Source organism: Anthonomus grandis, chromosome 10 (assembly GCF_022605725.1).
Source record: "Anthonomus grandis grandis chromosome 10, icAntGran1.3, whole genome shotgun sequence".
Classification (NCBI taxonomy): Eukaryota; Metazoa; Arthropoda; class Insecta; order Coleoptera; family Curculionidae; genus Anthonomus; species Anthonomus grandis.
In genome coordinates this window covers 19,310,779-19,336,966 of record NC_065555.1, presented here as the reverse complement: position 1 = coordinate 19,336,966, position 26,188 = coordinate 19,310,779, and the positions used below count along the sequence as shown (strand labels likewise).

General features: G+C 33.7%; 1 long non-coding RNA gene across 1 annotated transcript; it reads right to left on the bottom strand.

Annotated features, from left to right (window-relative positions):
- Window positions 1–3,919: 3,919 nt before the first annotated feature.
- LOC126741211 (uncharacterized) lies at window positions 3,920–22,927 on the bottom strand. The gene is made up of 4 exons (XR_007662139.1): window positions 22,770–22,927; window positions 22,554–22,711; window positions 12,587–12,661; window positions 3,920–4,909 (listed from the first exon to the last, which is right to left on the bottom strand). It is a non-coding gene; the product is annotated as an uncharacterized LOC126741211 (long non-coding RNA).
- Between the last annotated feature and the right edge of the window lie 3,261 nt (window positions 22,928–26,188).

The window sequence follows — 26,188 nt, the reverse complement described above, 5'->3', positions numbered from 1 at the left end:
TAAATAAAGTATATTAGAGAAAACGGTAATGGCATCGCAACGCCGCTCGATCGCATTGTTGATATCACCGATAGAAGCACTCTCCAGTGACGTCGTCAACAAATATTCTACATTGAGTATAAGTAATATTACCATTTATGAGCTATTTATGTGTTTTTTAACGGACTTCATTAGAGGAAAGTCTTAATAAAAGGCAGCAATTTTTTCAAAGCATTTTTATGGAAATTAAATATTTTATTAATATAATATTATAGATTTCTTAATAAATCATGTTTTAAGACACAAATTTTTAACAATTTGCAAAATTTTATTGTTATTGTTATATTGGACAAAACTCGGTTTTACATCACTTACTTTATATCACATAATATATACTTCTATGGTGCTGACTTTTTCATGGGACAGTATTGCTTCAGCGCAAAGAGTTAAAACTACAAGGATGTTTAAATTATGAAGGAGTTGCAGGTTTTTTATAGGTTATAAGATTTTTATTATGAGTGTATTTGAGACATTTAACACTGGCCTATATAATACCAATTATATCATATTAATTTATACTAAAAAACAAAGCTTACCTCAGAATAAATACATAAAAAATAAGAATAAGAATAATGTACAATAGATTAGATTAGATAGTTTATTAGTAGTAATATACAAACAAATACTTTTACGAGTCCAATAAAATATGTAGTATGTTGGGCTTTTTCGAAAATCATGTTATTATTTCTTAAGTATTTTAATAATGACTTGAGACATCTAATTCAATTTCTTTGGCGCAAATTTGTTTGTTGCAATCTTCGAATTTTAAGTTTTTGTCCTTTATTTTTTTCCATAATTTGGCGACTAACTTTAGCTTTTTAAATGGTGGAATCATCAGTGCTTAGGTCCCCAGGATATCATTTTGATTTTACCCTCGAATAATGTACATAAAAATATAGTATTACCAAAATTAAAAAGAAAAAATAAAAAAGTGTATTATGATATTCCAATTGTCAATCAAATGTACTGGTATGTTATTATAAAGAATCTTTGTAATATCAGACATTTGATTAATTGCATTTAATCAAACAAATATAATACAATAAAATACTATATCACTTTTAAATAAGATATATAGAATAAGATGATATATGGCATAAAACTCTTATTTGTACTTAGAGAAAGAATTGAACAATAATTTTTAAACGTGCTAGACTGATGTCTATTTTGAGTGTATTTTTACCTTTTCCTTGACAGAGTCAGGGCATGTGTAGCAATTAAACGAAAACGGCTTGGATGAGAAATAGTAATTGTTGACCTAGACCCCACGGTTACTGTAAAACTATTAATCTCAGATGCTTTATGTTATTATTGATGATGAATGATCAGATCTGTAATTATACAAAATTTGGTGAATCAAGAATATTAATCTGTTTTAATTATCTATACTTGTCCAAATTTCAAATAAGCTTCACTGTTTGTACTATATACCGTTTTGGAAGTTTTTGTACTCTTCAGGAATGTTACCCCTGCAGCTTTGAAGGGTAAATCACTTGGTAAATTAACTGAATTATCGGCTGCTCTGTTTTAAACCAGTGCATCAGAAATCTAGTAAAAAAAATACTTTTACACACATACCTAATTTAATAAGTATTAGGTGTAAATAAAGCTTATATGAGTAACACTAACACTTTTTGTGACGAAGCTCTATGTTTTATAACACAGCTCAAGTACAAGTTTTAAAAGGTTGTTTTTTTAGCTTACATAATGCAGTAAATAAAAGCATTCAAGCCTTTATCAATAATTGTAAGGTAAAATATAGTTATACTCTATAAATATACTAAAAAAATATATTATCTGGCTACTGATAATATTATCTCCCTTATATCATAAGAAATCACTTCTAAGGATGTGATCTGAACAGACAAATATTTTCTTTTTAATTGTGTTGATTTCCATTAATGAAATCCATTGTTCCCTTTGGGTATAATCATTAGGCAATCTCAAAATAAGTATTTGATATTTAATCAAAAAGCAAAAAAAAATACAGTATTAAATTAATATGTGGTGGAAATTACTATATATATTATTGTAAGTTGTAATAAGGTAAAACAAAAAAAAATTATCGACCAAATTTTACGGAAATACAAAATTAACTGTATACATAGATATTAATATCTAAATAAATTTCAAAATTCTTTAGAGGGAATGAAAAATTAGTAATTTCATCTATCTACCTAATGTCTATATTAAAAAAATATAAAATCCTGTAATAAAACCACGGACAAAATTCTAGTTTTACATTTTTTATAGCCTATTAATAGATGAATATGTTCAAAAAAATATTTAGATTTAAAAATATAAATACTTTCGTATTTTACGCACACTTTCACATTCAAGGTTTTATTAGTTTATTCCCCTATTCAACGTTTATGATGATGGATTATGATTCAACCCCATGATGTGATGTTATGAAAGTATACTTACTTGTGAAAAGATCGACTTGAATCGCCATTTTATCGTGATGCGGGACCAACGACACAAGTTTTTGCCAAGCTAGCAATTAAAAAAAAACACTAAAATGTGATGTGTGTGAAGCTAGCGTCCGATCCGATTTCGTTTGTTGAGATTTGCAACCATCTGAAATCGGTTTAGATATTTATTAGTAATTACATAAAAAGTTTCATTTGAATGCTTTGGGAGTTTTGGAAGTTATAGTCGTTTATATTTTTCTACATCTAACACTTTAATAATAAAACTTTGGCTTGTAGAGGTTTGCAACCATCTGAATTCAACTTAGATATTTATTGTTAGTTGCACAAAAAAGTTTCATTCGAATCCTTTGAGAGTTTTGGAAGTTATAGCCATTAAGTTTTTTTAATACGCCTAACAATTCAATAATTTTTTACCAAAAAACTTTCGTTTGTAGAGGTTTGCAACCATATTAAATCAATTTAGATATTTTTTATCTTTTATAGAAAAAAGTTTTATCCAAATCCTTTTAAAAAAAATCCATTAATCAAATCGATTTAGACATTTATTAGTAATTTCATAAAAAAGTTTCATTTGAATTCTTTGGGAGTTGTGGAAGTAACAGCTTTTAAATTTTTTTTATACATCTAAAAATTCAATAATTTGTTACCAAAAAACTTTCGTTTGGAGGGGTTTGCAACCATCTAAAATCAATTTAGATATTTTTTATCTTTTATAGAAAAAAGTTTTAGCCAAATCCTTTGGGAATTTTGGGAGTTAGAGCCTTTTTCATTACTTTAACGGTTTGAGATTATCATCAGTCGATTTAGGTATTCATTGTTAATATCTGGACAAAAAAATATTAAAATCCCTTGAGAATTTCAGGAGATACGGGTATTATATTGATTAAATAACAGGGAGCGCGGACAAATGCTGCGATTTTCGATTTTGGTTGCTGGATATCAATCGGACGCTAACTTCACACACATATATTTGATTTGTTTTTGTGATTTTAGTGGAGTACATCAACAAAGGTTATGTCACAGAAAACAGACCAAGGATAGAAGACAAACCTCTGAATAAAGTTCAGCGGAACAAAACGCCACAAAAAACGGTGGATGCGATCCGAACTAGCAAAGATACCTGTAAAAATGTATACCGGCCCCTTCACCAAATATGGAGAAATGAACATTAAAAATCTGTTGAAATAATAATAGACAATATTAATTAATTTCCCTATAATATTTCAATCAATATTCAGGTAACCTGAAGAAATATTATTACATTTCTTTTAGAATTCCAGTTTACCTCCGAACATTAATTGAAATGTTCGGAGGTAAACTGGAATTCTAAAAGAAATGTAATAATATTTCTTCATATTATAGAAAAATTAATTTTTGTTGCCGATTATTATTTCAATCAACGATCTGAAAAAGATATTATCAAAGACATAAATAAAATTCAAATATTTAACAAAATATTTATTAAAACAAGTAAAAATCTTAAAATCAATAAGTTCTGCATAATAATATGCATTTACACGGTATTATATTCTAAATTTTAAAATATGGAGGTGAATTTTCGACTTATCATTTCTTGGCGACCTTTTGTAAGTATTGTCTATTTTGCATTATGTCTATGCCAAAAACATAACATACTACCAAATAACATACATGCAGAAAAAAATAGTTGTCTCTGATACATGTACGTTTCTGTGATTTCACGAATAATAATTTATTATTGGTGAAGATAGATATAATATACATCATTTTATAATGAACTTGTAGGTAGGACTATTAATATGTTTTAAGAGGTTTTTAAAATCTGTGTCATTGACATATTTTTCGGCAATACCTATTCTCTCTTTATAAGATTACATTTTTTTTTCCATTCCATATATTTCACTCCTCCAAGATGTGAATTTGGTATATATTTTTTTGGCCTTTGGTGTCAACTTAATGGAACGATGAACATTTAAACTTTTTAATAAACAGCTTCTTTTTTCAAGACCTAAAAACATATTTTTTAAATATTCAAATAATGCATTTGTTTAAAGGAATATCAATAAAATTGGTAATAAAAAAACGAAGAACTAGTGAGGAGAAAAAAATAAATAAATATAATAATAATAAATGAATTATATAAAATAGATATAATAAATGTATACATATGTAAGTATACTCATGTTTCTTAGCAGATTCCTTTTTCCTTAAGGTATTAGGTACAATTTGTAATGGTACTTTTTCAATATCTATTTGATTGTTGGAATTTTCTATTATAGCAATTATTTCCATATAAGATGAGGTATTTTCTGGAATATCTTTTTGATTTAAAGCATCTGAGTGTTTCTCATCAGCTATTTCCATAGGTACCTCTAAGATATTTTCTACCACATTAGTTTGGCTGATAGGTTCTAAAAGATTAGTAACTTTAGAACATATGGACCCATCGACGGAACCTTTAAAAAAAATTTATTATATATTTTTAGATACATATGAAGGTCTAATAATTTTTTGATGGACAGTGCTAAAAAAACCGTTTGGGAAAAGGCAATAAGCAGTACTTGTTAAGACTTCTAAAATATAAAACATTATTTTATATTTCTTTGCGGCTTAAAAGGTAAAATAAACATAATAAATTCCAAGAACTGTACAAAGATATCGCCGCGTCGGTATTTCCTAGTAATTTGCATGAAAAGGCAGTGCCGCGAGTGCGTAGGTATCGATCGTCCCCAAAGGAACAAATCCCGCCTGAATTGGTTCGATAGTTTGAGAGTTAGTCACAATTTAGCACCGAGACGAGACGTGTATGGCAGTTTCATTCGCCGCGCCGGTTTTACGTTTGAGGTTTCGGCTTTTTTGTTGACAGTCGGTTTTGCCCCCGCGCCTTGATATCCACATTTTATTCATTACGTTTAAGTTTCAATTCGTGTCTTTCTTGTAAAAATCAGTGTAATCTGTCCTCGAAGAATATACGGGGTTTTTTACGAGTCAAGAGTTTTATTGCAATTCAAATATACAGTCCACTAACTAAACCAGCATTTTGGCAAAGGCTGGATCTTCGATTTCGATACTGAAGCAGCCAGGCCAGTATTGGAACAAGTTTCATGTAACAATACATTTTTTGATCCTTCGGCCGGATAATTTGTGGTTCGCTATATATAAGGTGTTTCGGATATTTACATTTTTCGTTACGGGCAAAACGACGAGATTCGATTCGAGTGTCAAGTGTGTGCAATCTTGGCAGCATACAAATAAGGTAAATGTGCATGTTCAATTTACTGTCCATTGGGGAGACCTACAGCCTGCAGTGCAGTTTCAAGTCACTGTGAGGTTCCTGTCTCCTGTTACTGGGTGTGCCTGGGTGCCAAATGCCTGCATGGTCGCCTTTGTTTACGTTCCTGGTTCCGGTGTTGCTGCGTTCCTGTAGGCCTGTTCTAGAGGGTTCCTGAGGTTCCAGATCATTTTGGGGTTCCTGTCCTAGATGGTTCCTGTTCCTGCCGTTCTAGCTGTTGTTATATGTTGTTATAATTCTCAAGTTGCTCCCCTCCAGTGGGACATTTTTACCGTTGGCAAATAAACTTATTATTATACAGTGGCGTTCGTTATATAAAGCGCAATTAAGCTAGTTTCTAAGCACTATTTTAGGAAACTGCATGCTTAATTTTAAGTAGGAATTTAGGTCGGGTTTAGGTATACAATTTGTAAAAGGCTTTCATTGAGTACTTAGTTCTCCGTTGTACTAGGTACCTAGCCATACTTTAACATCTGCCTATATTTTCTGCTTTCATTTATATTATTTCTTTTACATTTGACAATTTTACATTTATATTCCCAATAATAAATTAAAATGGGAAAAAGGAATACTGGATCTGCGGTTGAAACCTCTAGTCAAAGCGATGTGGCTGACAATTTAGTCAGAAAGCAGGATATTTTGACAGCCAAACTAGAGCGGTTTAGTAGATTCTTAGATGCAGTTCAAGAAAGTCCAAGTGGCTCGAAACTAATAGAGCTTGATACTAGATTAAAAGATTTAGAAGGTCATTTGTTAAACGATTACAATGAAGTTCAGTTTTCTTTAGAGGGCATAGACTATGATAGGTATCATGATAGTTCATTTGAAGATACTTATTATAGTACCATTTCTATGGCCAAAGAACTAATTTTTGATTTATCTAGTAAAAATAATACTCCATCTAGTGCCTCAAATACTACATCTAGTTCAAATAATTTACATGTCAAATTGCCGGTCATTGAATTGCCCAAGTTTTCAGGTGCTTTTGATAAATGGCTCGAGTTTAAAGAACTATATGTTTCTCTAGTTCACAGTGTTAGCAATCTTGATCAAATCCAGAAATATCACTATCTTAAGGCCTCGTTAGAAGGTTCAGCTGCTCAGTGTATACAATGCTTGGAGATTTCTGCGAGCAATTATGAGTTGGCTTGGGACATCTTATGTCAGCGCTATGACAATAAGAAATTAATCATTCACAATCATATCAAGTCTTTGTTTAGTATTCCAGAGATCAATTCAAGCTCTCCTCAGTCTTTTCGAAATTTTGTTGATTTACTGTCGAAAAACTTGAATTCTCTAGAATGCTGCGGGGTGAAAACACAAAATTGGGATCCACTTATAATTTACATGGTTTCTAGTAAATTCGATAAAGACACAATTAAAGAGTGGGAACAATGTATTTCAAAGGTGGATTCACCTACAATTTCTTGTTTAAAAGATTTTTTAACGGCTAGAGCAGACTTTCTATACAAAATTGGCCTTCATAAGCCAAACGAGAATTCTAAATCGGGTCAACATGATTTTAAATCTAAAACCATGTCTGGTAAACGGTTTTCTGGGAATACTACGACCAATAGAGATCCCAATCCAACTCTAGCTAACCGAAGTAACTCATTTTCTTGCTATCACTGTGACAAACCTCATTCTATTTACAAATGTGAGGCTTTTCATAAGTTGTCAGTAAAAGAAAAGGAAGACAGATTAAGAGCATTGAGGATATGTATGAATTGTTTAAAAAAAGGCCATGACCTTTCGACTTGTAATGCTGGGTCCTGTAGGCATTGCAAGGAGAAACATAATTCGTTGTTGCATGTTTTCAATTGTTCTTTCACTAATAATGCAAATAGTTCAGCGAGGTATTGTTCTAGTTCTAATATCATGACTTTACCAGAATCTGAGACATTGTTCCTCGACAATCAAGTTGCCAATATTCCTAATCAGACGACTAGTTGCAGCGTTTCGGTCCAAGGTCAAGTCTTGTTGGCCACTGCATTAGTCCAAGTTTCAGACATAAATGGCAAATTACATACATGCAGAGCACTGTTAGACAGCGGCTCCATGTCAAGTTTCATTACTAGAGATATGGCCGAGAAACTAATGGTTCCACAAGATTCAGTGGACATTTCCGTTAATGGCATTAATCAAGGCCATACTCATGTTTCCAAATCATGTGTTATACATTTAAAGTCTTCCAATTCTCCTTTTAAAACTAATGTCCAGTGTCTGATTATTCCAGACATTACTGATAGTTTACCTACACATTCCATTAGTCCAGGTTTCTTGGAAATTCCATCTTTCATTAAACTTGCAGATCCAAAGTTCTTCGAGTCAAGTAGAATTGATATGCTCCTGGGTGCTGCTATCTTTTGGAGGCTTCTCCGTAAAGGGGTAAGACATTTAGGGCCAAATATGCCTGTTCTCCAAGAAAGCCATCTTGGATGGTATATATCTGGGCCTCTGAGTCCAAGTCAACAAGATAAGGTTATCTGTAACCATTCTAGAACCACAGATCTGGAGGCTTCCTTAACCAAATTCTGGGAGATTGAGGAAGTTTCTGTGGAAAAACCCTTCATACAGGAAGAGCAGCAAGCAGAAGAGCATTTTCAAAAAACGTTCCAAAGAGATTCTGATGGAAGGTTCATTGTTTCCATCCCATTAAAGGAATCTATTTCATGTCTCGGCGAGACAAGATCTGGTGCTACAAAACAGTTTCTTTCATTGGAGAAAAAGCTCGCCTCCAACCCAAAACTTAAAGAAATGTACACAGATTTCATGCAAGAGTACATTCACTTAGACCACATGTCACCCTTTGAACCATCATCAAATGACACATGCTTCTATTCACCTCATCATGGCGTTTTGCGTGAAGAGAGTGCCACCACAAAGTTACGTGTGGTTTTTAACAGCTCTTACATTTCCTCAAGTGGTTATTCTTACAATTCCCTTCAACTAGTAGGTCCAACGATTCAAGAAGACCTTGTCTCAATTTTATTACGTTTCCGTCAGCATTCGTATGTAGTTTCTGCGGATATTTGTAAAATGTACCGACAAATTCGTGTAGCTGAGGATTTTAAGCCTCTACAATTGATTTATTGGCGATCCAGCCCAGAGAAGGAGCTCCAATCCTACTCATTAAACATGGTTGTGTATGGCACAGCTAGTGCCCCATTTCTCGCTACAAGGTGTCTGTTACAGCTTTCCATTGACAACCAACAATCGCATCCTCAAGTTTCAGAGGCGATTAGGCGAAATTTCTATATTGATGATTGGTTGTGGGGAGCCAGTTCGGCCACTGAGGTCATTGAACTTAGCAAGCAAGTAACTTCTATATTAGGTTCCGCCCATTTTAAGTTACGCAAATGGAGATCCAATAATCCAGATATTCTAGAAAATCTACAAGATTCAAATAATTCTGACGACAAATTCTATTTTAATCAGTCAACGACATGTAAAACTCTCGGTATGCTGTGGACAAGTACGGATGATATATTTTCCTATGACATTAAATTATCGCCATTAAAAAATAAACTGACCAAGAGATTCATCCTATCAGAGACCGCAAGGATTTTCGATCCCCTAGGCTTGATTAGTCCGGTAGTAATCACTGCAAAAATCTTTCTACAAAAATTATGGTCCCTGAAGGTATCGTGGGATGACGAATTGCCGTGTGAACTTTCGAATAAATGGAAGGTTTTCCGTGAAGAGCTTCCAGTTCTCAATGGCTTGACAATTCCGAGGCAAGCCACTTCTAAAAATGTAACTAGAATCGAGTTGCATGGATTCTCAGATGCTTCTCAGCAAGCATATGGGGCATGTATCTATTTGCGCACCATAGACACGGAAAACCAAGTGCATGTGCATCTTCTTACAGCTAAAACTCGCGTTGCTCCCTTAAAGCAAGTCAGCATTCCTAGATTGGAGTTATGTGCGGCGCTTCTTTTAGCACAACTTTATTCCAAGGTTATATCTTCTTTAACAATCCAAGTTAATGACGTACAATTTTGGTGCGACTCGACAGTTGCCCTGGCATGGATTCATTCTTCTTCGTGCCATTTCAAGGTGTTTGTGGCAAATCGAGTTGCACAAATTCAGAAGGTGGCTCCACCAGAACTGTGGAGATACGTTAGCACGAAGGAAAACCCGGCAGATATGCTGTCCAGAGGCATATCACCTAGTGCCCTAGCAACAAATAAAGAATGGGTTCACGGCCCATCGTGGTTGTACAAATCGTCTTCTTTCTGGCCAGTTGACATTTTCATTTCGAGGCCATATGATCTCTCTGAATTACCAGAAGTCATATGTACTTTAAGGTGCAACTCACAAGAACTTCTCGCCTTTCCTTATGAAAGATTTTCCTTATTTTCCAAAACCATTCGAGTCGTAGCTTATTGCATCAGATTCATACGCAATTGTAAGTCCGCTAAATCCGACAGAATCGTCGATGAATTCACCGCAAACGAGTTGCATATAGCCACAATAAAGCTGGTAGGGCTGGTTCAGCAAGAAGCATTTCTTGAAGATTTAAACTCTTTAAAGAAAAATAATTGTGTTAACAATAAAAGTAACATTTTGAGTCTCACGCCTATCCTAGTAGATGGTATCATAAGAGTTGGTGGCAGGCTTCGCCATTCTTGTTATTCTATGGACAAGAAACATCCTATGCTGTTACCGTCGAAGCATCATTTTACCTATTTGGTCTTTAAACATGAGCATTTCAATTCTTTGCATTGCAGCCCTCAATTATTATTAGCCAGAGTTCGAGAAAAGTTCTGGCCGGTATCTGGAAGGAATATTGCAAAAAAGGTGGTGAGAGAGTGCATTCTCTGCTTCAAATTTAAACCGCGTTTTATCAGTCATTTGATGGGAGACTTACCAAAAACTCGCGTGTCTGCAAAGGGTCCGTTTGTGGATGTCGGGGTCGATTACGCAGGTCCTTTTCTTTACAAAGATCGTAAGGGTCGTGGATGCAGAACATTTAAATGTTATCTTTGTGTTTTTGTCTGTCTTACCGTAAAAGCCGTACATTTGGAGTTAGTTACCGACCTGAGCACAAATAAGTTTCTTGAGGCATTTCAAAGATTCATTGCTCGCAGAGGCAAGCCAGCCAACATTTACTCAGATAACGGCACTAATTTCATTGGCGCCAGTAATCATTTAAAGGAACTGGGCCAATTCTTGAAGTCTAATAAAAATGACATTATAAGGGAATGTGGTGCCAATCTAAACATAAATTGGCATTTCATAGCAGCCTACTCCCCACATCATGGTGGCATATGGGAGGCTGCTGTAAAAGCAGCAAAGCGGCATTTGTTAAAGGTTTTATCAAATAACCTTTCTAATTTAACCTTTGAAAGTCTTTATACGATAATCACTCAGGTAGAAAACATTCTCAATTCGAGACCCTTAACGCCTTTAACGGCAGATCCGAATGATCTGAGCGCGTTAACCCCTTCCCAATTTCTGATTGGACGCACGTCAGGTTATTTGCCATATACAGACTGTCGAGAGACTCCAACTAATCGCCTAAATGAGTTGGAGCAGCTTGAGAAAATTCGGCAACATTTCTGGGACCGGTGGTCCACGGAATATGTGACGTCCTTGCAACAAAGAACCAAATGGAAGGTCTCAAACCCGAACCTTTGTGTGGGTGATCTAGTTTTAGTGCATGACAATGACTTACCGTCTTTTCAGTGGCGACTTGGTCGCATTTGTGATGTACATCCCGGGAAGGATGGAATCGTGCGAGTCGCGAGTGTAAAAACCAAAACGGGTATCATTAAGCGTGCCGTAGTTAAGCTCGCGCGTTTACCTGTAGATTAAGGTTGTACCTTTAGCTAGGCTAGATTAAGGATTTATGGTATTCTGTCGGCCTACGGCCCATGTACTAGTTAAGGTTAGGTTAAGTTGCATGGTTTCCTTTGTTATCTAGAATAAGTTTCTTTGTTGAAATCAAGTTTCAACGCGGGGGCCATGTTAAGACTTCTAAAATATAAAACATTATTTTATATTTCTTTGCGGCTTAAAAGGTAAAATAAACATAATAAATTCCAAGAACTGTACAAAGATATCGCCGCGTCGGTATTTCCTAGTAATTTGCATGAAAAGGCAGTGCCGCGAGTGCGTAGGTATCGATCGTCCCCAAAGGAACAAATCCCGCCTGAATTGGTTCGATAGTTTGAGAGTTAGTCACAATTTAGCACCGAGACGAGACGTGTATGGCAGTTTCATTCGCCGCGCCGGTTTTACGTTTGAGGTTTCGGCTTTTTTGTTGACAGTCGGTTTTGCCCCCGCGCCTTGATATCCACATTTTATTCATTACGTTTAAGTTTCAATTCGTGTCTTTCTTGTAAAAATCAGTGTAATCTGTCCTCGAAGAATATACGGGGTTTTTTACGAGTCAAGAGTTTTATTGCAATTCAAATATACAGTCCACTAACTAAACCAGCATTTTGGCAAAGGCTGGATCTTCGATTTCGATACTGAAGCAGCCAGGCCAGTATTGGAACAAGTTTCATGTAACAATACAGTACTTGTTATTTTAACAAATGTTAAGTAAAATGAAAAGGTTTTAATTAAAATATAAACAAAATCCAAATCTAATTGAAACATACTTAGGTATCAAAATGCATTAATTTAAAAGCATGGTCGACGTCTTCTCAACGTTAATTTTAAAAATAAATATTTCAATAATTATAACATTAATTCGTTAATGTCATCATATGCATCATTATGTAAAACATATATTTAAGCCATTTCATATATTAGAAGTGACAAAAAATATGCAGAAAATATCAAAAATGTTTATAAATATATTCTATTCTGAATTTTGAAGAAATCTTACCTTTTGCATAATATATGCCATTTATTATATGTCCTTTATTGCTTAATAATAGCTCAGCATTATAAGCACCATACCCTAAAAAATAAATATTGCTTTAAATATAAAGTTGCTTCCCAGATGATATAAATTAATGTAAATAATTTTTACTCTCAGCTTCCTTTCCACAACCTGGTCCTATTGAAATGTTGATAGGTGCTGATAAATTCTGGAAACTCATATCTATTAGGCAAATCAAGTTAGGCCCCAATCTTCCAACGTTACAAAAAACAGTTTTGGGGTGTATAGTGTCAGGTCCTTGTGGCCCTAATATAGGCTCTAAAACACTGTGCAATTTTAATAAAAACATTGATATACAAACACAACTTTCTAAATTTTGGGAGCTTGAGGAGTGTGAATCTAAAGCTAATTTATCTAAAGAAGAAGAGCTCTGCGAGGAACTCTTTGTTAAACATACAACCCGAGACGAACACGGTCGATTTATGGTAGCAATTCAAGGATTCATTCAAGGATTCTTTAAGCAAGCTGGGAGAGTCAAAGGTTCAAGCAAAAAGGCGTTTTTTATCGTTAGAACGAAAGCTGTCTCATGACATAAATTTTCATAATGAATACAGTCATTTTATGCGCGAATACGAAAACCTTGGACATATGCGAAAAATTACAACCGAAGATAATATCACTCAAATTTCTTATTACATGCCTCATCATGGCGCATTCAAGCAAGATAGTTTAACTACAGGTTTAAGGGTTGTATTCGATTGTAGTTCAAAAACGACCACCGGCATTGCATTAAACGATATTTAAATGGTTGGGCCGACAATACAGAATGATTTGCTATCAATTCTGCTTAGGTTTAGAACTCATAACTATGTGGTTGCCGCAGACATAGCAAAGATGTATCGGCAAGTTTTAGTAAAGCCTGAACAAAGATCATTGCAAAGGATTTTATGGCGAAATAATCCATCAGATCCAATTGAAACATACGAATTGCAAATTGTCACTTATGGTACGAGTAGCGCTGCATTCCTTGCGATTCGAAGTTTATATCAGCTCGCACTTGACCATGAGAAATCTCACCCTGATGCGTCCACAATTATAAAAGAGGATTTCTACGTGGATGATCTTTTGTTCAGCAGTGATTCTGTCGAGGAAGCATCTCGAATTGGTTTAGAACTTATGCACATTTTAAGGTCGGAATGTTTCGAACTTAGAAAGTGGCATTCAAATGCTTCCATAATCGTTAAAAACATTACTTCAAAGGCTTCTATTACGGACAACGTTATCGAAATTGGTACAAGTTATTCATCAAAAACTCTGGGCTTGCCTTGGTCTAGTAAAGACGATACTTTAAAGTATAATATAAGTCTAAAACTTCATGAAACTAGGGTTACTAAACGCGTCATCCTTTCCTGTGTAAGTCAAATTTTTGATCCACTTGGACTTTTGAGCCCTTGTGTGGTATCAGCAAAAATCCTACTTCAGAGACTGTGGTTGGAAAAACTTAGTTGGGACGAGTCAGTTCCACAATCTATTCATACGGCTTGGCTTAAACTTAGAACCGAAATTTCTCTACTCGACGTTTTCCAAATACCTCGTAATACGGTATGCTGTAATCCAAAATTCATCGAAATTCATTGTTTTTCGGATGCCAGTGAAGCAGCTTATGGTGCTTCAATTTATGTTCGCTCCATTAATCAAGATGGACAAACTAGTGTTCATTTGTTGTGCTCTAAAACCAAGGTAGCTCCCCTAAAGGTGATCACTCTTCCCAGATTAGAGTTGTGTGGAGCAGTACTATCCGCTAGACTGGCCAAGAAAGTCCAAACTTCTTTACGTCTTCATGTCAATAATATCATATTTTGGACAGATTCCACCATTGTCTTAGGCTGGATCTGATTGACCCCAAACGTGTTGAAAACTTTCGTTGCTAATCGTGTCTCCGAAATCCAGCAACTGACGAGTGATCGACCTTGGAGGCATATTTCAAGTAAAAGTTATCCCGCTGACATCCTTTCTCATGGCATGTCCCCAACAGAATTACAAAATTGTGCTCTTTGGTGGCATGGTCCACAATGGTTAAATGATGACGAATACGCGTGGCCAGATTCAAAGATTATAATCGAAAACACATCCGAATTAAAAACACAAGCTCTCATCTCGCTTAAACATGAAAGTATAATTCACTTTAATAAATTTTCATCATTCAACCGTCTTAGGCATACTGTAGCTTATGTGTTTAGGTTTATACATAACTGTCAAAACTCTAAGGAGAAGCTTACTGGAATTTTATCCGTTGAAGAACTACAAAATGCTTTCTCATTTTTATTAAAAGAATCTCAACGCGACTCTTGCGGATGAAATTAATTTTCTTTCAAAAAACAAATCTATCTCTGCCAAAAGTCAAATATTCAATCTAAATCCATTTTTAGATAATTCAGGGTTGTTGAGAGTTTGTGGTCGTTTAAAAAATTCAGATTTTCATCGTGATAAAATACATCCCATCATTATTCATGCGAAACATCCCCTATGCAAATTGATTTTCAAGTGTGAGCATGTAAAAATGTTACATGCAGGACCCCAACTATTACTGTCTAATATTCGAGAAACTCTATGGCCAATAAGAGAAGAAATTTAGCAAAACTGATTGTGCGAGAGTGCTTTATCTGCTTTAGATTCAATCCCAAATATATGTCTCCATTAATGGGTCATCTTCCAGAAAGAAGACTAGATGCCGGTTTTCCATTCAAGGTATGCGGAGTGGATTATGCCAGTCCCTTTCATAAATTTCAATAAAAAACAAAGTGCGAAGTTATCAAAGTGCTATTTGGCTTTGTTCGTGTGTTTTTCGACAAAGGCGATCCATCTAGAGTTGGTCTCAGACTGGAGTACTAACGCATTTCTTTTAGCGTTAAAACGTTTTATGAGTAGAAGAGGTAAACCTATCCGAATTTATTCGGATAACGGGACCAATTTCGTAGGCGCGAACGCGGAATTACGGGACCTTGGTAATTTCATAAAAAATAACGGTGAACAAATGTCCGAATCGTGTGCCGAGGAAGGCATTGAATGGAGATTCATTTCAGTGAATTCGCCTCATTTTGGGGGATTGTGGGAGGCAGGGGTTAAGGCTAGCAAGTATCATTTAAAGCGGGTAATCGGAAGAAATGTATTGACATTTGAGGAAATATATACCATTTTTGTGCAAATCGAAGGAATACTAAATTCCCGTCCAATTTCTCCTCTTTCAACCGACCCTAACGACCTCAGTCCTCTCACTCCTGCCCATTTTTTGATGGCCAAGGCAATGACATCGACGCCAGAACCTCCCCTTGAGCATTTACCAGTTAACAGACTTTCACGATATCAGCTCTTAGAGCAAACAAGACAAAATTTCTGGACGCGTTGGTGAAAGGAATACATCTCCGAACTGCAGCAGAGAACGAAATGGCGAGAAACTCAACAGCACGCAGCCGAAGGAACCTTGGTCCTTATTAAGGAGGACAACCTTCCACCATTGAGATGGAAAATGGGCCGAATTGTTTCAATCCACCCAGGGAAGGACGGAATACCCAGAGTTGCTTCCATACGAACCACAAGCGGAATCACCAACCGGGCTTGTCAGAAGCTGTGTCCCTTACCAATTGAGGACAACGTTGGTGGTGGTGGAAAGTGGACCCTTTCAAGGCGGGGGGCATGTCGGCGACTCCAAGTAATACCGTTAACTACGGCAACGGCGCAAAATCCCTTCCCCGGAGGCCGTGTGGTGGCGCGGGCGGTGCGCGAGGGATTGACCGTCTTTTTTGAAGCGAGCAGCGAATTAAGAGAGACAGAAAGAAACGAATTTTATATTTTGTCGTGCAATTTTTTGTAAATACAGTTTATTTGAAAAACGAGTGTTTTTACTGTCTTAATGTACAACAAAGGAAGTCCAATGCGAACTATTCATAAGTCTTTTTAATTTTCATTCTTTTTTAATTTCCATCCCTTCTTTGATGGTTTAATAACTTTTAGAGATTTGAGAAATATGGGTTTCAATTGGAACATAGGTAGCATTTTTACAAAAAAAAGGCATAGAGATACCTGTTTATCAATGCTCTCCTAGCAAATATAACTGCTACAATATTTATTTAAATGAAAACGAGATACTTCAGACAAAACTTCCTACAAATACGTCAACTAATAAATGGAGAATACTTGTTGCCTCGGCATGATCACTGCCACATTCCTGAATGTTTAGTCACTGTAGAAAATGGAGAAACATTGGTTGAAATACATAATACTAGTAACGAAGAAACATACGTAAATTTAAATAATCCATTACAACTCATTCCTGCTAATAATTTTGAAATATTCCAGGGAGATCTGTTTAATTTAGAACCACATTTAGACCACCAAGATATAGAAAGTAATTTGCGATTGGATCATCTTAATGAAGAGGAAAAACAAAAATTGATAAAACTTTGTAAACAATTTTACATGAGTTTTTCAAAATCCAACAGAGCCTTTATCAAATACCACTTTAACTGAACATACTATACGGACCATTGATGATGAACCAGTTTATGTTAAATCATACAGATTTCCTCATATACACAAAGAAGAAGTGAAGAATCAAATTACAAAAATGTTAAATGATGGAATAATTTAAGACAGTATTATTCCTTGGTCCAGTCCAATTTGGATTGTGCCAAAGAAACTGGATAGTAGCAACACACAAAAATGGAGAATTGTTGTGGATTATCGCAAGCTAAATAATAAAACAATTCAAAGCAGATTTCCAATATCCAACATAGATGATCTTTTGGATAAACTGGGAAAAGCACAATACTTCACCACCTTGGATTTAGCGAGCGGTTTTCATCAAATTAAAATGAGTAAAGAAAGCATTGAGAAAACGGCGTTTTCTACGGATGATAAATGAAGTTCTTAAATCCAGTATTAACAAAATATGTTTTGTATATATGGATGACGTGATTATCTTTTCAACAACTCTAGATGAACATATACGTAATCTAAGAGAAATTTTTGAAAAATTCAGAGAATACAATTTAAAGGTACAGTTAGATAAAAGTGAATTTATGAAACACGAAGTAGAGTTTTTAGGACACATAGTTACAATGTGTTACAATGTGTGACACAAAGTTACAAAAGGTATAAAACCAAATCCAAAAAAGGTCCATGCTATTGTTAATTATCCTCTTCCTAAGACTCATAAAGAAATTAAAAGTTTCTTAGGAATGATCAGTTTCTCTCGAAAATTTATAAATAATCTTGCTAAAATAACAAAACCCCTTACAAATTGCTTACGTAAAGGGAAAAAGGTTGAACACACTAAAGAATTTTTAGAAGCATTTCAAACATGTAAAAATCTTCTTTGCAATGATCCTATACTGATACATTCTGATTATGAAAAACTATTTACAGTCACTACAGATGCTAGTAAATATGCAATAGGAGCAGTACTAAGTCAAGAAGGAAAACCTATTTGCTTTGCAAGCCGAACACTAAACCCCTGTGAAATACATTTGTCAGTAATTGAAAAAGAACTCCTGTCGATAATCTGGACCGTGAAATATTTTAGACCATATTTGTTTGGAAAACATTTCAAAATAAAAACCCACCAACCATTAAAATGCCTAAAAGAACCCAATTCTAAATTGGTTCGTTGGAAATTACTACTGTCTGAATATAATTGTGAAATTGACTACGTTAAAAGCTTAGAACATTGAAAGGCTAGAAGTAGCATGCCGTGGAACTATGGGCAGGTTTGTTTTGCATGAAATGATGCCAAGTGCTTATAGAGAAATGGCAAAAATCACTTCATAATATAAAAATTTTCAGTTGTTTCCGAAGGCACAAAACAATATTACTGCTCCCCATTAATAAAATATCAAGCATTTTTTTAAAATAAATTTGATAAGATACTCTATATCGAAGTCAATATAAGTTAAATAAATGAAAATAAAGTACGAAGAAATGAGAAAACGGTAATGGCATCGCAACGCCGCTCGATCGCATTGTTGATGTCACAGATACAAGCACTCTTTACCAGTGACGTCGTCAACAAATATTTACCTGATAATTTTTTTTTTAGCTATTAAAGAGTTTGAGTATAAGTAATATTACCATTTATGAGCTATTTATGTGTTTTTTTTAACGGACTTCATTAGAGGAAGGTCCTAATAAAAAGCAGCATTTTTGTCAAAGCATTTTTATGGAAATTAAATATTTTATTAATATAATATTATAGATTTCTTAATAAATCATGTTTTAACACACAAATTTTTAAACTTTTGCAAAATTTTATTGTTATTGTTATATTGGACAAAACTCAGTTTTACATCACTTACTTATATTACATAATATATACTTCTATGCTGCTGACTTTTTCAAAGGGACAGTATTGCTTCAGCGGAAAAAGTTAAAACTACAAGGATGTTCAAATTGTGAAAGAGTTGCAGGCTTAGAACATTGAAAGGCCTTTCAATGTTCTAAGGTTGCAGGTTTTTTGTAGGTTATAAGATTTTTATTATGAGTATTTAGCCTGTATAATGGTTTTGAGACATTTAATGGTGACCTATATAATACCTAATACCAATTATTATATCATATTAATTTATACTATAAAACAAAGCTAAGAATAAAGACTATGTACAGGGTGGCCAAATAAGAATGCGAGGTACTGTATCTGAGAAACTATTCATAGTAGAAGCTTGCGATAAAAAAATGTATTACTAAAATGGCCAAGAGAATGACCTGAAAAATATTTTCAAGTTTCTAAAATGGCCGCTAGGGGGCGCAACTGCAATCTTGAATCTAGAAAACTGATGTTTCTGTAAATTTTGCTGAATTAACCTAATAAAAAATTAGCTGATTATTAAAGTAGAGACTAATCCGAACCTTTTTTATTTGAATAGTTTTGCTGTATCTCTAAAAATAAAGTGGTGGGGGGTGTTCAAATGTTGGCTTAAAACACACCCTGTATACTAAAAACGCCTTAGCCGATTTTATCAAACTTGGGCTAGTTGAAAAGAGCTATTATTAGGCTACGAATATTATTATATTTCATGTTTTTTTAGTTTTACATCTCGCTGCTAGAGGGCTTTTTCGGCTTTCTGACACAAATGACTAATTTTCTCAAAAAACTTAAATGCGTTGATATGTTTTTTTTTTTCATAACAAAATAATAGCTAAATGATGTCTAAATAATCTTGCGAAAACCGCAACTCGATATCTTGTTCCTAACCTAAAATATAGGCCAAAGAATATTTTATACCCTTAAATTTTAATTTTTTTATACTAATTATTTTGGAATTTTTTAAAATTCACTACTTTTGAAAACAAAATTTACCATTTTTGAAAATATTACCTAATATCACTAAAAGGTAAGTATTAATAATGCTTATATCAAAAATCAGACCTATTTTATGTTATATATTCACTATGGATATAATACGAAAAAAATAATTATTAGAAAGCAGGCCATGGAATGCAACAAAACAAATACTGCTCAAATTATAAACATTCCTCAAATTGTCAAAAGTTTTACGTTACTTGAGCATTTTTTGTTTTTGCAAAATGCGTTTTACGAACGATGAAGCTGTTGATATGCTTGCGGTTTATTTTGAATGTCTTCAAAATGCTGCAGTAGCAAAAAGAGTTTATGCTGCTCGATATCAAAGTCCTTGCGATGTTAGATTTTTTCCCCGATTAGTGGCGAACTTACGAGCCAATGGTAGTTTTCGGCCTAGGTTTCAACGGCCAAGAATTAGAAGAAATGTGGAAAATATTAACAGCGTACTGGGATATATTGAAGGAAATCCTCATGTTAGCACAAGAGGATTATCCCTTGAATTAGGCATATCAAGAACAACGATTCAAAATATTTTGAAGGACAATAGGTAAATTCTAATAGCCATCGCCATATATGGATTTATTTAAGTTCAGCTTTTTTTTAAATATATTTATAGAATGCACCCATATCATGTTAATTTACATCAGGCATTGGAAGAAGCAGACTTTGACCGTAGGTTGGACTATTGCCATTGGATATTAGATATGATACGCGAGGACAGAGACTTTTTATTTAAAATTCTTTGGACCGATGAAGCCACATTTAATAGTGACGGTAGAGTCAACCTGCATAACATGCATTATTGGTCTGCAGAAAATCCGCATTGGTTGCGTGAAGTTCAGCACCAAGGGCGCTGGAGTTTAAATGTGTGGTGTGATATACTTGGAGGCAACATTATTGGACCATCTTTTTTTGAGCAATCTCTAAATGACAATGTTTTTTTCGACTTTTTGGTAAATCAATTACCGTTGTTGCTGGAAGATGTGCCACTGGAAGTCCGGCAAAATTTGTTTTTGCAGTTGGATGGTTGTCCAGCACATTTTGCTAGGAATGTGCAAGAGCATATTAATAACATTTTTCAACAGCGGTGGATTGGAAGAGAAAGCCTGTTTCCATGGCCTCCGCGATCCCCAGACTTAACCTGTCTTGATTTCTATTTATGTGGGCGGTTAAAGGACATTGTATTTCAGACAGCCTACGACTAGAGAAGATATGAAAAACCGCATTCGTAATGCAATACATACCATACCGAGAGCCGAAATCGAAGCTGCAGTTCTATCTACCCATGAGAGGCTTCAGCAATGCATAGAGCGTGATGGTCAGCATTTCGAGCATTTACGGGGGCATTAAAACCCTTTCTTTTTAAAATCGGTCCTTTATAGGGCCACAACTTACATTATAAAAGAAATTCGAAATAAATTATTTTGTAGGTTTTATAAATATTAAGGGATTTCCATATAAAATTTTCTTTGGCCTAAATTTTAGGTTAGGATGAAGATATTAAGATGCGGTTTTCGCAAACATATTTAGGCGTCATTAAGCTATTTTTTTGTATAAAAAAATGTATACCATTGCATTTAAGTTATTTGAGAAAATTAGTCATTTGTGTCAGAAAGCCGAAAAAAGCCCTCTAGCGGCGAGATGTAAAACTAAAAAAACATGAAATATAATAATATTCGTAGCTTAATAATAGCTCTTTTTAACTAGCCCAAGTTTGATAAAATTGGCTCAGGCGTTTTTAGTATACAGGGTGTGTTTTAAGCCAACATTTGAACACCCCCACCACTTTATTTTTAGAGATACAGCAAAACTATTCAAATAAAAAAGGTTCGGATTAGTCTCTACTTTAATAATCAGCTATTTTTTTATTAGGTTAATTCAGCAAAATTTACAGAAACATCAGTTTTCTAGATTCAAGATTGCAGTTGCGCCCCCTAGCGGCCATTTTAGAAACTTGAAAATATTTTCCAGGTCATTCTCTTGGTCATTTTAGTAATAAATTTTTTTATCGCAAGCTTCTACGATGAATAGTTTCCCAGATACAGTACCTCGCATTCTTATTTGGCCACCCTGTACAATAGATTAGATTAGATAGTTTATTAGTAGTAAAATACAAACAAATACTTTTACGAGTCCAATAAAATATGTAGTATGTTGGGCTTTTTCGAAAATCATGTTATTATTTCTTAAGTATTTTAATAATGACTTGAGACATCTAATTCAATTTCTTTGGCGCAAATTTGCTTCTTGCAATCTTCAAATTTTAATTTTTTGTTCTTTATTTTTTTTCCATAATCTGGTGACAAGTGATTTAGCTTTTGAAACGGTGGAATCATCAGTGCTTAGGTCCTCAGGATATCATTTTGATTTTACCCTAGAATAATATACATAAAAATAAAGATTACCAAAATTAAAAAGAAAAAATTTAAAAAAATTATTATGATAATCCAATTGATCAATAAAATGTAAGAATCTTTGTAATATCATACATTTGATTAATTGCATTTAATTAAACAAATATAATACAATAAAATACTATATCACTTTTAAATAAGATATATAGAATAGGATGATACATGGCATAAAACTAGTAGTCTATTTTGAGTGTATTTTTACCTTTTCCTTGGCATTCCCTAACTATGCCGTAGTAACTATGTGTAGCAGTTAAACAAAAACGGCTTGGATGAGAAATAGTAATTGCTGACCTAGACTCCATGGTTACTGTAGAACTATAATTCTCAGATGCAGTTATTGTTGATGATGAATGATCAGATCTGTAATTATACAAAATTTGGTGTATCAAGAATATTAATCTATTTTAATTATCCATACTTGTCTATATTAGCTACACTGTTTGTACTTTATATCATTTTGAAAGCTAAAGAAGTTTTTGCACTCTTCAGGAAAGCTACCCCTGCAGCTTTGAAGGGTAAATCACTTGGTAAATTAACTGAATTATCGGCTGCTGTGTTTTTAACCAGTGCATCAGAAATCCTAGTAAAAAAATTGTTTTACACACATACCTAATTTAATAAGTATTAGGTATAAATAAAGCTTATATGAGTAACACTAATACTTTTTGTGATGAAACTGTATGTTTTACAACATAGCCCAAGCACAAGTTTTAAAAGGTTGTTTTTTTAGCTTACATAATGTAGTAAATAAAAGCATGCAAACCTTTATCAATAATTCTAAGGTAAAATATAGTCATACTCTATAAATATACTAGAAAAATATATTAAAAAAAATTACCTTTGAGGTAGAGCTGATTTTTTTAATAAAGTCTGGCTACTGATAATATTATCTCCCTTATATCACATCTAAGGATGTGATCTAAACAAACAAATATGTTCTTTTTAATTGTGTTGATTTCCATTAATGAAACCCATTGTTCCCTTTGGGCATAATCATTAGGCAATCTATAATAAGTATTTGATATTTAATCAAAAAGCAGAAAAAAATTACAGTAATAAATTAATATGTGGTGCCAATTACTATATATTGTAAGTTACAATAAGGTAAAACAAAAAAAAAATATGGAACAAATTTTAAAGAAAGACAAAATTAACTTTATACATAGATATCAAACTATATATAGATACGTAGGTATTATGCGTTTTTTCTGCCAAAACAACAAAAAAAACATAAAATTCTGTAATAAAACCAGGGACAAAATTCTAGTTTTATATCTTTTATAGCCTATTAATAGATGACTATGTTCAAAAAAATATTTAGATTTAAAAATATAAATATTTTGGTATTTTACGCATACTTTCACATTCAAGTTTTTATTAGGTTTATATCTATAAGATCCCCTATTCTACGTTTATGATGATGGTAACCCCATGATGTGATGTTATGAAAGTATCGGTACTTACTTGTGAAAAGATCGGCATGAATCGCTTTTTTATCATGATGCGGCACAAACGACACAAGTTTCTGCCATCCTAGCAATTTAAAAAAACACTAAAATGTGGCCTTTTTTCCTTTTTAAACAAAAAATGAAAGAAAATACACGAATCCCGAATATAAACAAAAGGCCGTTTGACAGATGACACAACGCGTATGGCTTAGGTGGTTAAGCTCCGGTGTTGTCGCTTCAAATTTTTTAGAAGCAGTTTTAGGGATAAGAATGTTAATAATTTTGTTTTTTTTTTGCCTTAGGATATTATATTTATTCTTAAAATAGGTTAATTGTAGTATTTATACTTTTTATTTTAAATTTTCATATAAAATACAACACAAATAAGTTAAATTAACGTTATAATGTTTGTTAAAATATAGCTAAAAATTTCCTCCGTTGGAAATTTGTGTCGACTTGACAACTGAGAATCGGCACATATGTTTGTAAATAAAACACCCCTCTTGCCCCTGTGCACATGTTGGACTCAAACAAAGTTGTTGTTTACTAATTCTAGCCTTTCAATGTTCTAAGGTTAAAAGAAAGAAAACTAGCGGATGCGTTATCTAAAAACCCACCAAAAACTGCACTTTCTACTATGTTAAACACTTCAACAGAAGACTTGTCATTAATAAATGAAATTGGGGACTCAGATAATGTAATTCAAGAATTTATGGATGTAGAGAACTATCATCTAACGGCAATTCATTCTGCTGAACAAACTCCTTTATTAGGATTCCCTTATTCAGAAAAACCATTAAATTATCATCAACATCAAATGGTAATTATAATTTCAGAATCATCACCAGTACCTTTATATATTAAGGAAAAAGTATTTCAAAATAATAGATATTATGTAAATTTAAGAAGAAAACATATAGAAGATGATTTACAAGAATTTATTGCAAATCTAGTTAATGGGTTAAATTACTATCTCTTTTTTCAAAACAAAGAAAGTTTTTTATAAGAAATATGCAAGAAAAAATTGATAAATTAAATTCCAAGTTATATATTTTTTCCACTAAGCTAACGGATGTGTTATTGGAAAATGAGACTAGATAAAATGAATTACCATCATGTCTATAAAACTGGCCATCGCGGAATCCAAACTACTATAGAATCTAAAGTATTAATGAAGTTAACGCATTAGAATTAATAATGAATTCTTTAAATGGCCGATCAATTCAAATGAATCAAATTATTAATGCGATTTCTTTTGCAAATATTCACAAAATACATCCACTATTTTTGTCTTTAAAAAACTTGCAGTTTATTATTGATAAAATATCCTTATTATATTCGAGAGAGCAACTCCCTAATTTTCATGATCAACAAAGCTACTATCAGTTTTTAGGAATCCAGTTATTATTTAAAAATGGGAAAATAATATTCCTTATTCATTTTCCTATCCTAAAAAAGGAAATATTTAAATCCTATTTTATTTATCCTGTTTTAACTCAAAACAAAGTCCTTTTATCCCAGAAACCCTACCTCTATATAAATGAGAGTTATGGTCTTTATCAATTTGAAACCAACCCATGTGATATTAATTACTGCAATACCATACCCAATCCCCTCCAAACTCAAGAAGACTGTGTGGTGAACATCATCATGAACAATAATGCCAAAAACTGTACTGCTCTTTTTGTTCATCTTGAAGAGGATATTGGCAACCAAGTTACCCCATATAATGTCTTATTCACAACCCCCAAACGTAGTATTATCATGGAAAACTGTGCTGTCCAAAACCATCAAGAGTTAGAAGAAGGCAGCTATCTTATAACTATTAGTCCAGAGTGTAGCTTTGTAATTAATAATGAAAAGTTCACTCATGACGATACACCAATTCCAATGTCAACTCTTATATAATTACCTTCACTGGATGTTTTCAAATTACCATAATATTCAGTGAAAATGAAACTAAGAGGTATCGATCTTGAAGCTATCCAAACCCTTACAAGTAAAGTGAATTCCCAATATGAATTAATCCTTCCAAAACTTCCACATGGCATAGATCCACCATCAACATGGAGTTTGATCTGCATCTGCCTCTTAGCCGTGATAATTACCTACCTGTGTATTTATTGAGGATATAAACTATGCTATCCCTACCCAATAAAGTTATGGTTCTCGAAGAACACATCCCCAGAACCTGAACCAGTTGAGGAGGCGTCAGCCTAGCTTTTTATTACTAGGCTTCCATTTTGGTGAGGAGGAATTATGTTGTACCATCCTATACAACATTATAATTGAAGCACCCTATATATGATAGAAACATGATCCATTGTACGTGGGCGCTACAGAGATAAATCTCGGGATTACCTGACTATTTCTTTTTCTCGCGAATTAT